The sequence below is a fragment of the Limulus polyphemus genome, unplaced genomic scaffold (assembly GCF_000517525.1).
Source record: "Limulus polyphemus unplaced genomic scaffold, Limulus_polyphemus-2.1.2 Scaffold3110, whole genome shotgun sequence".
NCBI classification, from domain to species: Eukaryota; Metazoa; Arthropoda; class Merostomata; order Xiphosura; family Limulidae; genus Limulus; species Limulus polyphemus.
In genome coordinates, this window is record NW_013668720.1 from 87,065 (window position 1) to 103,221 (window position 16,157).

The 16,157-nt window shown below is 36.7% G+C and overlaps 1 protein-coding gene across 5 annotated transcripts in view; it reads right to left on the reverse strand.

Moving 5' to 3' along the window:
- LOC106468680 (centrosomal protein of 89 kDa-like) overlaps window positions 1-16,157 on the reverse strand; it is a 121,237-nt gene that overhangs the window by 75,040 nt on the left and 30,040 nt on the right. The window lies entirely within an intron of this gene.

Below are 16,157 nucleotides of genomic sequence, written 5' to 3' on the forward strand. Positions count from 1 at the left end.
GATAAGAACCTCCTATTTTTCAATTTTCTGATATATTAATATATTTATTGAATCAACCTTTTGCATTTTTGAAAATACTTGCTTACATACACCTACTTTGCTCATTGACATGTGTATACCAATCAAAAGCTCAGAATGTCCCCTAGTGATTTTCTCAGCTTCTTTGAAGTATTTGGGTGGCAAACTCTTTCTTTTCATGCTAGATTCCAAGCGATAAGATATTCGTGAGCTCAATAAATTGTAGTGGAATTCTGTGGTATTCATGTAGTAATTTATGATTTTTTATTTCAAAATGCATATATAAAAACCTAAAAGAAATTGTTTTTACATCCTCCATGTGCAAAAATTGATAAGGCCTAGCAACTTATGGCAAGCAGCAAACAAGTATAAATTTCATAACTATAAAAGATAATTTTCTATAATTCTTTATTTACTATATGTTTTAAGAAAAATAACTGAAATTTTAAAACTTATTTGTAAATAGTAATACTGTATATACATATATAGTGTATTATAACTAAAATGTGACTGTATTTTACTGGTCCACTGGAACACAGCCAAGACAGATCACTTTGTAAACGCCAGTTTTATATTCTTGGATAGACTAATATGAGTGCACGTGCACCATATCATTGCAACTTCTGTAATGTTACTCAGGCATGGCTGAAATGTCAATAAAATAAATATAATAAACATATAGAGATGTATAAAGTTATGAGATTTAAGCTATTTAGACTAAACTTTGTATTTTCATGTTATAATCTATAGTCATTCTAAAATGAAAAAAAGCATAATTTAAATCTATTTCCTAATTTTTTATGGTGGTTACGAGGTCGGTCAAATCAACCAAACCCGTACAGAGATACAATAATGAAAATAACATATATAAACATTGATAATTATCTGGAGGTTACAAAGATTTCACATAGGAAATTTGAAAATGTTCTGATACATGAAAGTATTTCTAATCTTAAAATCAAATTCACTTTGCCTGTTGGAGAGTCAACATTTGAAAAGAAAAAATGCATGAAAAAACATTACTTAAAAAAATCTTAAAATAATAATAAAATCTAATATTTTGCATACAAAAGCCTTGTAATGTTTACTGATAATGTGCAAAATTTCGTGAATATATGCTTACTGTATTAAAATTTATAGCAAGAAAACTATAACAAGCACAAAATGGTTACGAGGTTGGTAGGTCCAAAAATAAAAATCTAGAGCGAGAAAGCAAAATTTCCTAAATTGACTGCTTCTCTGTCAGCTGATGTAAGACACGACAGTGAACCTGTCTGAATGGATCCTCACAATATGACCAGACAGGTGAGACTGATGATAACAGCAAGCTCAATGAGGAGCCAATAGTTCAAAGATGTTGATACAAAGGAACCACTCCTCTGGAAATCATACTTTGGAAAGGGTGTAGGTGTCTAGAACTGCCACCCACTCTGATAGTTATCAGTAAACAGAAGAAGGTCAGAGCAAGAGATGGTAAAGGAATCTTTGGTCATATTCCAATGATCTGCCAGGTTCCACTGAAGAGAATACATATGAGCATGTCTGAAAGGATCAAGTTTGTCAATCAAAGCCAAAGTCTCCAAAAGAAATAAAACCTTTTGTGCAGGTAGAGGAGATGAGAGATTTGGTAACCAGAAGTTCCATGTCTCTAAAAACATAAGAGATGGCTGACACCACCTTGTGAAAAAGTAAATTAGATACTGAGTGGGGGGTCAAGACAGACTTAGAGAACTTGCCTAGTCAACCCAAACGAAATTCCTCCTGAAGCAAAGAGAGATCACAGTCATGATGGATGGTTCAAGGAGGATATAGTCATCATTATAGTAGTGGAAATGGAAATTTAACAAATGCATACTCTGTGTAAATGCACTCATGGCCTGATTGAATGAGGCTATAGCAAGCCCAAAAGAAAGAGTCTGGAACTGAAAAATGTGATAGTCATGGATGAACTGCAGAAAGTGACAGGTGGATGGTTAAATTGTTATGTGGAGAAAAGCATCTGATATATTAATATTGGTATCCACTATTGAATGAGAAATCCAACCATCTTGAACTGAGAGATGGCAAAAAAGTTAGAAGGATGAAAAATCTATGACAGGATGCCAATATCCTGTCTTCTTGGGAAAATGATAGAAGTAAAAACTCCAAGAGCAGTTGAGGATCTGTTTGACGGCATTAATAACCTGTAAAGATGACACAACTTCCTCTAGGTGCTAAAGGTAAATGAAATCTAAGGGTGGTTGAAAGACAATTGGAGGAGGAAAATGAGATTAAGTACAAAAAACCAGGGAAAGTCCATGGAAGGCATCTGTGTGGCCCAAAAATCATCTGCAAATGGAGTCCACAAGAGCATAAAGAGTGAGAGCCAAGCTCCCATTGGACCAGATCTAAGGAGTGGCTCTGAAAGCAAGTTGCCTCCATGGTCCACAATAGCCAGCCCTCTGAGAGAGAGGAGGGGGGGGGGGTAAGAAAAAAGCAAGAGCAGAAGAGTATGCAATACAACAAAATTCCCATGGACAAAAGACCGGTTGGGACCTGCTGGACCAAGAAATTAGGAAACCAAAGTAATCAGAGAAGAATGCTGATAAGCAACCTCAGCTCGAGTTTCCAAAGTGTAATGAATGCCTCCAAAGATCTTGTCTCAAAGGTAGGTTATCAAATGGAGTTCCCTGAAGGAAGTGAATACTCGAACATAAGCAATTCCAAGAAACAGAGAAATTAAGTTAACCGAGGCACAATGGAAGAAAAAATAGAGCAAGGTGGAAGATGTGTATGTGTCAAGTTCTCTAATAGAATTGACAGAGTCATGATATAAGTCCATGGAAAAAAGGTGAAGCATGAACAGATAGTGAAAAAGTTGAGTAAGTAGGAGATGAAGATCAGTAAATGGAGAAAGAAAGAGAGAAAGAAAAAAAAAGGCAATCCTTAAGCTGAAGGAAGAAACTCAAGTGATGGAGGCTCATGCAAAAAGGTAGTTCAAGATCCAGCAAAAAACAACTGAAGAAAAATAAGACAAAAAACACATATCTGTGTAACTTATGCACTGAAGGACAAAGGTGGGATTACTTGAACCTCATCAGAAAGAGGGAAGTAGAAGTAAAAGCAGGCATGGAAATAACACTGGTGAAACTCATTGAAGTAACAGAAACAGGAGGTCAGGTACCCTGAAACTGAGATTAGAATGTTGCCAACCACCTGTTGTCCAATGGCAGTAATATCACTGACCATCAGAGTGCCTCCAATTGCCATTACAGTATTGGATGACTCCTGTTGAGGAGTGTCAGGGCCACTGGAGATGTCAGAAACATGGAAACATTATCATGTAATCCAGGTGATCCACCAAACTGACATATTTTTTATTTCAAATAAAAACTGGTCTGGTATGTTAACAGTGCCTAGGCTTAGGTCGCTGGTCCAATAATGAATTGAAGAGTACTTCAACATCTGAACAAGCAGTGCTGAGGAAAAGGAGCCTTTTAGGGATTACTGTGCATGATCGATGTGTTGCCCTCCTATTGTTGGAGGGCTATAGACTAATGAGGATTATGACATAGGCTGAAAAAATACATGTCAACCCTTTAAAAAATGGCCTGTCTCTTCTGCTCATGTTACAATATTTATAATTTAACAGTAACATTCAAAATTTAGTTAAACAGCTTTATCTTGTATATATTGCGAACTTTGGTTTCTGTCCGAGCATGCATCTGTTGCCTGTTTGCATGCAGGCAAAGCTCAATATTCATTTTGAAATGACAGAAGAACAGGCATGAATAATGTTTGATGCCAGATTGTATTTCACAAGCAGGATATTCTTTTAAGAATTAATCACACTATCATTCATATTTCAAAATGTGATGCAACTTAAAGAATAAAAATTTTAATTTACCATATGTTATTGTTGAGAATCTTTTAGAATAACTGAAATGCTGAACAATTACATTTTGCATTGGGCAATATAAGTAGCTCAGAGCTTTGGCTCGGAGTGAAACCAAGAGTGCAACACAATTAATCTTTTAAAGTCCATGGGAATGGGTACTTTTGCTAGATTAACCTAGATTTTATTTTTAAACTCCATATCTGATAGGTAATTTTTCTGTTGTTAAGGGCTTAGAGAAAACAAAGTTAGGGTTAGGTAACTACAAGCACGAGTCTAAAACTGCACGTGCACATATATAATTGTATGGAAATCTGCTATGTGACATGTTGCTCCACAGGCATAAAAGGGAAAAAAATACTGTACAAGACAAGCAGTAAAACTATAAAATAAAAATACAATATATGTGAAAAGGTAAACAGTTGAAATTCTGAAGTTAATGAAATTGAAGATATGGAATAAGTAATTCATTCTAAGAAGAAAAAAGGTACTGTTCATTTTATTTCATAATTTTAAAAATTTCAAATCACTGTACATTGATGATGTAGCTACAGTTGTATTAGGGTAGAGAAAATAAAAGACAAAATATAAACTTTACCATAAAAAACTTTCAATATTCATTTAGAAGGTTCTAGAGGTTAAGCAAATGTAATATGAAAACTTTAATGTAAAAAAGAAAATTATTTCATAGCATAAAAATCACCTTGTACTCAGATTGACTCTTTCAGTGCTTTGGAAATTGACAGATCAATTCTTACTCTAGATACTATTTTAAAATATCTGATTTTTGTAATGTTTACTGAAAGCAGGTCAAATATTGTGAAGATACACTTAGTAAGTTCAAGATTCTATTATCTAAGTATCACAATTTTAAGCTGGTGTAAAACTCCAACTTGTGCTTGAAGGATTAATATTTGTAGGGGTGGGAGCTTAGTTCAAGGCTTGTTACTCATGGGAGTAGCATGACGTAACAGCTGTTCTGCAGATAGTTGAGTAAACATTTCTCAAGTTATCAATTCCATTTGTTTTTCACTGTAATGGCAAGATTAAAGTCATTTATTTCAGATAGATATGTGGCTCATGTTCATAGTTACATATACAAAGCTATTTAAATCAAGAACTTAAATGATTGACCTTTTCCCATCGGACAATGTCAATATTTCGGGACTCTTCTCCCAAAATGTTTATTTGTTTGTAGTTAAGCGCAAAGCTAAAAAATGGACTATCTGTGTTTTACCCACCAAAAGTATCGAAACTCGATTTATAGCATTATATGTCCGCAGGTTTACTGCTTTACCAATGGAGGCAGGGCTCTTCATGATGACAAATGTAAATCTTTTTCTAATTAACTAAAGTGGCTTGATTGAGTCTCATGGAATCTATTATCAACGTATGTAGAAGTCATTTCTGACAAACAAAAATCACATATGCTGATGTATGATACAACTTAAAGACCATTAATGTTAATAGATAAGCAATGTCAGACAGCATGAGATTTTTTTTTCTAAACCAAAACATTTTCTCCTCCTTGTATCAGGATTTTACTAAAAACATCCAAGGCAAAATAAAATCCATTAAATTCTGTAAAATTGTGAATAAAAAGTTCATGTGTTGTATCTGAAAGCAAGCAATAAGGAAGTACAACTTCAGTCCTTTCTTTGTTTCTACTTAAAATAAACTGCACAGAAAGGTAAAAGATAATCAAAATTCATAATACTGTAGCTATGACAAAACAAAATCACAGTTAACTTTCTCTGCCCGGGCATCATTTACTGTGCATGTCATGAGGTTTTAGTGACTTACATTCAAAATGTTGTTAGATTATATTTAGTTTATGTGATACCAATTAGTATAGCATAAAATCACAGCTAATAATCCATATTTTAATAGTATATAAGTTTTATGTTCTTGTTTTTATGGGGCAATATTTCAAAAAAATCCTGAATTCCTCTAATGTGAGAAATGTGACATTTTCTCTAGGCATCCCCTCTTCTCTATTATATTCCCCACCCCTCCAATAAGTATGAAATTTAATGTAAGTTACTCACTATAAAATTGTCATTGCTCAGACAAAACAATTTTTATAGCCTTGGTTACATAGCCATCAAATAGAGAATCAGACTCCTCTTGCCACATCAGCCAGTCACATCCTCTCTTTGGAATTGTTAATAGTTCTCTTTTACATTTAATTCTAAATTATCTATAACCAATAGAAAGCAAAGGTTTTCATCTATCAAATGATGTATCATATTACATTGTTTTATGAATGGAGAATTGTCAATTTCTCTGTTAGTACAAGCTTTGTTCCCAAGAGAAAGATAACTAGCTTGGATGAATTTGTAACAGCTCTTGTTGTATACTTAGAAAGCCAAAAATATTGTGATAGTTACAGGAAATTGTCTATTTTTTGCATGTTATTATTCTATGTTCTTTGGTGCATTATTTCATTAGATAAAAATTACTTAGTGCATTACTATTATTAGTATTAAAAAACATAGGGTTATGTGTCATCAACAGTCGACAGCAAAAAGACGGAGAGGATAGTTTAGCACTGTGATCTTAAACAGAAATCAGAATCACTCAATCCCATGATGCAAAGTGGGAAAGCGAGGATGTGTCCCATGGTGTAGAATGGGTAGGGTGCGACAGACCATACTTGGTAAGTCAACTACATTCAAAACCTCACTCGCTGGGTACTGACATCCTCGCAAAGGTAGGATAAGGATCATACCCTCTTCACCTCAAGTTACAGAGACAAGATGAAACCTAACATTCTACTCCAGGAAGTCACAGGAAAGCCTAATGCTAGGGATTCAGGAATGTGTCATATGGAATATGAGGGAAGTCCATCACATGCACTCAACCCCTGTGACCATGAAACCAGCCCAAAACGACCCCAGGTTGGTAACAACCTCATCACCCAATGAGGTAAAACACACGACAGAAGCAGAAACAGGCCATGTAGACCTTCTAAGACCCACATCACAGAAGACAAGTCAAGAAGGGTAGATAGACAACCCAAAACCTTTTTGAGGACTTGTGTGATTGGTTCACTCGATCTCCGAAATATAACTTGCTGGGTTCCTGACATCTACGCGAGGGTAGGAGGAGGGCACCCAATTGGAGGGATGAACTGTATTTGGGCATCTCAACTCCTGGAAATAGTTATTCATCCGGAGGATCTTGTAACTCCCTCTAAACCAGCAGAACACGACTGCCATACTCTGAACTGAATGTTTATAGCCATCTTTGTGTAACCCATCCTGCAGTTTGCCTCCATGGTCAACCACCCCAGCAGCTTGGAACTGGTAAGTGGTAAGGACTCCCATACTTTACTGGAAGAAAGAGGGAAAATTCAATGGAGAGTCCTGAGGAACTGAAACACCTGAGACAGTGCAATGGGTGATCACAAAACCCTATTTTCAGAAGCAGACCACACCAATTTATTCAATTTAGGCATGGCAGGGATGGGTAGCAATCCCCTTAGGTTTACCCATGCCAATCATGGGTGGTACGGTCTGGGACAGGGATATTATGATGCAATTATCACGAGGAATTTACACTCTAATGATCTAGTAAAACACCCAATCTCAAGGGTGTGTGCATCACCATGGAAAATGTATAAGCATCAACAAGGCTTACAGTGTGAATTTGATAGCAAGATGTCTGGGAATGGTTACTGCTATCTAAGTGGAACCCATTCCGAGTGCAGACAGAATACCTAGTCTGGTACCACTTGCCACCGAGTGAGATCCAAAGTGAAGCTGAAGCAGTGGCTCCTGAACAAAAAGAAAGCATTAGTGAGGACTTACCTCATGTCACACCTATGCCAAAGTCTGAAGAATAGCCAAAGGTGGCAGGTGATATCGCGAGGAAGCAGAAACAGCAATGTGGTGTAGGAAGTAGGAGATGAAAATGTGCGGAGTCATCCACATGCCAGGTTTTAGAATCTCTTCCAATGGCCGATGAAGACGAAAGGCAAGGGAGAAGGTAAAGTGACAGATTTGATGTGATGAAATGTAAAAATGATCATGCTGGGAAGGAGACAAGGAGAAATAGGCCAACTGGATGAAATATAAAATCCAATTGGTCAGGGTAACCTGGGAAAGATCACGGGAAGATGAAGGTTGCCAAGGGATAAAAAGGTGGGAACAAGGACTCCAGAAGGAAGCCGTGCCAGCAATATGACAACAGAGGGCACAGACAGGACACAGGATACTATCCAGATAAGGACGATGGTAGAGATGAGATATAGAGAAAAGGGAGAAAGGGGAAAAGGAAGACTGACTCTCTTGAGCTGCAGAGGTCTTGGGAAGGAAAGCACAATCTAGATAAAGAATAAGATAGGAGGAGTGGTACAAGGTCTTGATAACGTCGAAGGTGAAAATATCTGACCTACAAAATCCACAAGCCAGGAGGAAGAGGAAATGTGCCTTCAAAGAAAGGTGAAATGGGGAACACATAGACAGAGGTTCGAATGGAAGTAAAGTGAGGGCATGAAGGACCATGTTAACATCCCAGTCTGGGAGCAATGACTGCCTCGATAGCCAGAAGGAATGGATAAACATGGAAAGGACAGGGGAAGCAATGACCCTGCAGAAGCATGAAAATTTGAATGTAGGGGATAATGCCACCCAAAACCCCAAAATCAAGGAGACAGAAGAACCCCTCTCAAAAAGCCACATGAAAAACTCGAAGATACAGGAAACCATTGGGTGAGAAGCCCGTAAACCCTGGGTCAATACCCAGGAGCAATATATGCTCCATTTGCATTGATAAATGGCCAGAGAAGAAGAGCAAATTGAACAGGCTAAATGTGAAACTACTCTGTGAGAGAAACTGGAACAAAAGCCAGGCATGAAGACAAAGGACAGATGGCACAGGGTGGAGCACCGATGACTGGGGTTGATGGAGCAGGTCAGGATGGAAGGGACCACCTGCATTTGGTGCAACTGAGGAAACCAAGGTTGAGCAGATCAGTAAGAAGCAATCAGAAAGACTGTGCATTAAATGGCATGGATCAGTGAGACCACCTGATGAAATAAATGGATGGGAGGGTAAACATAAAGGAACAGATGAGACAATCCTGGCTGAAGACATCAACAGCCAAGGCTCAAGGATGGGGGGCTGGATACCAAAACCGAGGTAATTTTTGATTGAGGGTGGTGGCAAAGGCATCAATATGGGATGCACTTAGATGCAAACAGAGCCACCAAAAAATGGCAAGATGCAGGGACCCCTCCATAGCATAAATGTGATCCAGTCAGGAAAGACGATCAGCTACAAGATTGAAAGTGCCCAGTACATGACACGCCATCAAATTAATGTGATGTGTGTGGGCCCAATAAAGAAGATCCACATTGCGAAAACATAGGGATCTGTACCTGATGCCACCTTGGTGATTGATATAAGCCACCATGATAGAATTGTTGGAATGGATCATAACCAGCCAGCAGCTGGAAAGAGAAAGAAAGTGATCCAAAGCCCAAAAAACAGCTAGGAGTTCAAGAACATTGATGTGAAGAGAACTCTCCTCCACAGACCAATGACCTCAAACCTCCTGGTGAACCACCCAGGCACCCCAGCTCTGAAGAGATGCATCCATGAACAGATGTAAATCTGGCCACGGAGAAGGAAGCAGGACCCCCACCAATGTGTGGGCCCTGTTCAACCACCAATGTAGATTGTCTACAAGGGATGAGGGAAGGGATATAGAAGTATCCAAGGAATCCCAGGCGAGATTCCATTGAAGAAACCGCATATGGTACACAATCCCCTGATGGATAAACCAAAGATATGGATGGGAATTCTCTGCCACAGGAATATGTAGGTAAGCATTGGAAATGTCTACCTTGGTCATACAAAGACCTGGAGAAAATGCCCACCAAAGAGAAATGTATGTCTCCATGGTAAAGTGAGGAGTGTGAACATACTGATTGAGACAGGATACCAGTTCCCGGTTTTTTTGGGAACCACAAAGAGGTGGGAGTAAAACACTCATGAACCTGATGGATCTGGATCAATAGTCCATTGTGCAATGAGCTCCTGAACCATCTCTGAGAGATGCTGGCATGTTGAGGGATCCCAAGGATAAGGGAAAGGAACACCAAAAAAATGGAGGGAGAGAAAGTGATAAACATATCCCTCCAAGAGCACCTTGTAAACCCAGACATTGGTGAAAAAAGGTCCCACAGATGAACGAAATTCAAAAGATGATCCCCACTGGGCCCAAACCGACCATATAGTCACCAGTACTGCTGTTGGCAGATCGTGCATCGTTGAGTAAATCATCGAACTGTGGGACCACAGGAGGGTGGAACAGGAATGTTAGGGGGACAGGAATTGGTGCCTAGCTCAGTCCAGACTGTGACAAACAAGCTACCAAGCTAGTAATAGTAGAATATTGATGGGCTGAGGCCACCTGTGACTCCAAAGACTAAAGAACCTAGTCAAACACATAACGCCACGAAAACGGCACCATGCGGAAGGTCCCTCAGATAAGGAGCCTGGAGACAGGTCTGCGTCAAAACCGCATCATGGCCCAACAACAAACAAACCATGTTTGAGGCGTAAGAGCCAAAGACCACAAACGAGCCAATGTAGAAGTAAGGATGGAGAGGATTTCAGCATAAAACCCCTCAGGGTTCCTGTGAAGAGCCTCTGACAGAAAGTGAAAAGAAGAATGATACCTTGACAGGATCGTGAGGGTGAGAAAACTGGGCTTGGGTAAGTTGGACAGGGTAATCTGGGTTCGACCCCAAACAGTAGAGCCGACCACAACAACTGTTGGTCGAGAAAGGGAAAGTCCACCCGATGATAAGCAAAGGCGGACTGTTCCGAAGTCCATGGGGGACAAGGCATACTAACACCTTCTACCAGTTCAGAGGCAAATCGGTCCGCATGAACCCTAATATCGGGGGACGGGTGAAAAACTAAATAGGGTCAGGAAGTTATTTCATGTAAGAAGGAAGGTCTAGAGTCATAGGAAAGAGGTGTAAGAGAAAACATCACACACCTGAGAGATAAGTCTGAAATGATCGATGACGGATGAGCTGAATCACCAGGTGGTGAACAGGAAGACGCGGTAAACTCGTGTGTGTGTATGGGGGGGGGGGGCAAACGATTAAAATCGTCTTTAGCCTGGCCCGGCCCAAAAGGTTCAGGAGGAAGTGGGGCCAAAGTTGGTGAGAGAGGTTGGCTCATATGCTGCTCAATCTCCCGGCAAATGAACAACGATATATCCCCCGATGGGTTGTCCGCATCAGACACTGGCGAAATATCCAAAATGATGACTGTAACTTGGGAATTCATAAGTAGGAAACACAAAGAAGTAATACTGTATTAAAATATTAACTCCACAGCTGTGAAGTGTAGTAAATAAAGTTAAGAAAAATATAAAAAATAAACCACTTGAAAATAACTGAACAATGTAAAAAAGAGAATGTCTGAAAATGACAGCTGCAATTACAGGAAGTGCTAGTTCAGTGGTGGCACGTAGAGGGGGTAAAATGCATCACGTGACAGTAGTGCTCTCCTATTGGTGGAGAGGTGAAACATGATGATTTGCATGAGAGATGTGTTGCAACTTTGAATTTCAATAGGGGGAGGATGAAGGCTTGTGGCATGCATTTCTGAAAAAGTTCGCATATAGAAGGCAGCACAAAATAAGAAAAGCTAATCTTGTAAGTGGAGGGAGAGTACCTTATTATAACTTAATTATAAATAGATGTATACTGTAAGAGTTTAAAGCTACTTAGGAAAAAACCAAAGTTGTTTCATGTTACAATTTGAAGTCATTCTAGAAAGAAAAAAAGGGTAATTTAGATTTATTTAGATTTTTTTTTTTGGTTGTTATGAGGTCGTTGGTCAAATTGACCAACCTGGTATAGGGTTAGGGTAGAGAAAATAACAGATGAAATATAAAGTTTTAGTGAAAACATACATCTGAAATGTATTTAGGAAGTTTTATAGATTACATAAATGAAATTTGAGATTTTTGAGATGAAAAAGAGTATTTTTAATCTTAACATGAAAATCAGTTTGTACATGAACTATTCAAAACAAATATTCAATATATTCCTGGACAAATCTTTTTTATTTTATTAAAAATACTTCACTAAAAAATCAATTTTCTGTATGTGAAAGACTTATAATGTTTACTGAAAATCTGCAAAATTTTGTGAAAAATATACATACTATATTAAATATTAGTGGAATGGAAACTATAAAGACTTTAAATGAGTTCCAAGAGGTCATGTGATCGGTCAAATTACGGAGTCCATGTTGAGAGAGTTAATCAATCACTCAGTTCATATTTATAGAAATCTGGCATATCTAACAGATAATCCATTAAGTCCCCAGAAAGACAATATGATTGGCTCTTGAGCTTATGTTCATAAATGAGCACTTGGTATAGGTGGAGTTATATCTTTAGAGTTTATGGCATTTCATTTCAGTGTGTAATATGGTCGCCATAGACAGCAAGGGCAGTGTGGCACAAAAGATGCACTTTAAGGTTACAGTATCCTCAGTTGCTCCTTTGAAAGAGCTGTTTTCAAGACATTTTTAGTGTATGAAGCCACTTGATGAGATAAGATTAATTTCCCAATAGCATCAAAGTCTGATGAGCAAGACATTCTATTTGATCAACCAGTTTAGCAACTGGCACCACAAAGGATTCTACAATGTGATTCCTATTTCACAGGATGTAAAGGTCAGTACCTCCACAAATATATATTCATGCCTATAGCATGCATATACCATCACTAAATATATCATATGCCTTATGAAAATAAGATTGGACCTCCATACATTGTTGATCCACTAAATGTTTTTTTTTGGTACCAGAGCAGGTAAGCTGTCCTTTTCCTTTCTGTGAGCATACTGCACCTCAAGGAAAAACCTGCATACAAGCTGATACTGTTAACCATATCACCCTTGGTATCCTTTACTGCGCATGACACAAGGTTTTAGTGTCTTACATTCAAAATTTTATAAAACTACTTTTTGTTTATGTTATACCAATTAGAATAGCATAAAATCTTGGCTAATAATCCATATTTTAATAATATACAAGTTTTAAGTTCTTAATTCTACAAGGCAAAATAAAAAAAACTTGATTTCCACTAGTGTGACCCACGTGACACATTTTCTCTTAGCACATCCTCATCCCTATTTTATCCACCACCCTTCGAAAAAGTACGAAATTAAATGTAAATTACTTTATAAATTTGTTATTGCTCAGACAAACCATAATTTTTACAGTCTTCAATTTTATTTGGTTGCAGAGCTATTGAATAGAAAATCAGACTACCCTCCTGTCACATTCTCTCTTTCAGAATTCGTTGATAGTTCTCTCTTACATTTCCTTATATATTATATATTACCTATAACCAATAGAAAGTCAAGGTTTTCAACTATGAAATGACATATTGTATAAAGTTGTGTTCTGAACAGATAAGCCTCAATTTCATTCAGAGTACAAGATTCGTTCCTGTGGGAATGTTAAGGACTAGCTTGGATGAATTTGTAACGGCTCTTGTCGCATAGTTAGAAAGGCAGAAAAATTTTGAGAGGTAAAGGACTTTGTCTACATTTTTCATGTTATTAGTCTATACTCTTTAGTACATTATTTAATTCAATAAAAATTATTAAGTGCATTACCAGCATCAGCATAAAAAATTAAGCTTAACTGTCATTGACAATTGAGAGCAAGAAAGAAGAAGATTGGGTAAGTACTTTATGTCTTGTTTTTCATATTTATTCTTTATTTATTATTATAAAAGTAACTAAAATTCAAAAATATGGATCTTTTTAAGTTATTTAAAACTAGATTAGGTAAAATAAGTAAAATTATTATATTATGATTAAAATAGTTCATGAGGCATGCATGTGAGCAGCTCAGAGTAGCTCATGGGTAATGTAATTGAATAGTGTAACATGAGCTGCACATTCACCGAGTGATGTACAACTTAATGGCATGGATAGTAGTTAAACACAGTTCAAAGGGCAATAAAACAATAAAATGTAATTGTAAATAGATGTATACTGTTATAATTTGAAGTCATTCTAGAAAGAAAAAAAGGGCACTTTCGGTATATTTAAATTTTTTTTGGTGGTTATGAGATCGGTCGAATTGACCAATCCTGTTTTGAGATAGGGTAGAGAAAAAACCCAATAAACTATAAAGTTTTACTGACAAAAAAACGTTTGAAATGCATTCAGGAGGTTTTAGGGATTACATAAAGGAAATTTGAGATTTTTGAGATGATGAAAAGTATTTTTAATTTTAACATGAAAATTACTTTGCACATTTTACTCAATATATTCATGGACAAATCTATATTTTATTTTATTCAAAATACTTTTCTAAAAAATGTTTTTTTTTATGTGAAAGGCTTATAATATTAACTGAAAGACTGCCAAATTTTGTGAAGATATACACATTATATTGAAAGTTAGAAGTATTAAATCTATAAAGACTTTAAACGAGTACAAAGAGGTCACGTGGTCGGTCAAACTGACCGAGCCCATGTTAAGAGAGTTAAAGCCTGATTTTGTCTGTACATTAACTAACATGCATCAAGTTATGGCTGAATCTAATTTAGCTTGGGAACAGGTGCCTTATGAATGAAACAAACCAGAATTGACAGTGAACAGTTGTCTGCTTGAGTGATGGATAATGATTTGCTTTGTCCAGGTGCTTGAGAAACTGTACCACTTGTTTCAAAGTAGTTTCACACTCTGAAAATGGCACTTTGAGATACCCATAACCAGTCAACTGCTGTGGCTGAATCTCTTCCATTCATCCAATGGATCTCCACATGAGTGAATCATTCAAATGTCTTTTTTGAGACCTGACAATGGTTTATGAACAATTTGGAGCACAATCTTAAAATCTATGATTAACTTCAAAGTGGAAGATGAGGAAAACCTGTTTAAGACCACTATTATATAATATAGACTGAATGATCCATCATTTTTCATATCAAAACACACAAGAAATCACATGATATCAAAATTGCATAAAAAGGAAGGTGATCAATATTACCTTATAACAGCAATTTTGCCTTGTTATACCAAACATATTATCATTTTCAATTACCCCTTAGTTGTTTTATGTAGTATATAAACAATGAAGAGGGTGTAGCATTTCACACTATATATTATCATGAGAACTTGAATGGTAATAATCTCTTACACAAATTCAATGGAATAACAAGTGTAATTCCTTACAAGCACTCACCATCAGTCTTGAGTTCCTGTTTCACAACTTATAATACTAATCACACAACACCAATAGAAAATCCTTACAATTAAATCTTGTCATTGCTATAAATCTAAACAACTGAATATCTTTAAATCATTTTTTTTTTTACTTTAGACAATAGAAATAAGGCTAATTTGGAAGAAGTAGGGTAATTCTGCAAAAATGTTGGGAAATGAAAAGGAAATACCCATATTTTTGTAATAATGTAGTTTATATTCTGCTGGTACTTATTAGGTAGTGAATTACTTGCAAAGGAATTACACAAATAAACAAGAAAGAATTTCATCATTTTGGCAGATTTCATTTGACTTTGCTGCAGCCTGTTCAGCAAAGAGTTTCAATGTTCTAGTATTCAGACTCAATAGGTCAGAAAACTTTGTTAGGACGCCTGCTGTTCTTTACTAAGCCAAGGACTAAGGCTAACCATCAGGTTGAAACAATCTTTATATACATAGTGCAATGCTTCTGACATGTACATGTATGCAAAGTCTCACATTATGAAAATTGTGATTTATTACAACACAGCTCACTAGTCACATACAATTGTATGTATGTCACTTGAATTATAAAAGGTATGACAATGAAGTCCTTCATCAGTCAGATATGTATACAGATATATCTAAGTTTATGCTTTCAAAGTATGCATTTTGTTACTCTCAATCCAAACAAAATCATTTCAAATCCCAAAGTACATTGAACATAAGAAAGTTATATGTCATCATAACTATAATACTTCACTGTTAAGCATGAATAATTACACAGAGTAAGTGGATACATGTTTTACATAGTTTTAGTATTCTTTGATATACACACCTCATAGATATAACTTCTTTATACAAGTACATGCACATGCTACACTTAAGCACATGCATGAATTTCTAACTTATGTCTGTGGATGAACATACTCATATTAAAATTTGATTTGATGACGAGGAACCCACTTTGAGACTAATAATGGCTGGAGACAGCTTAAATGGGTAATGAAGAAAACTTTAA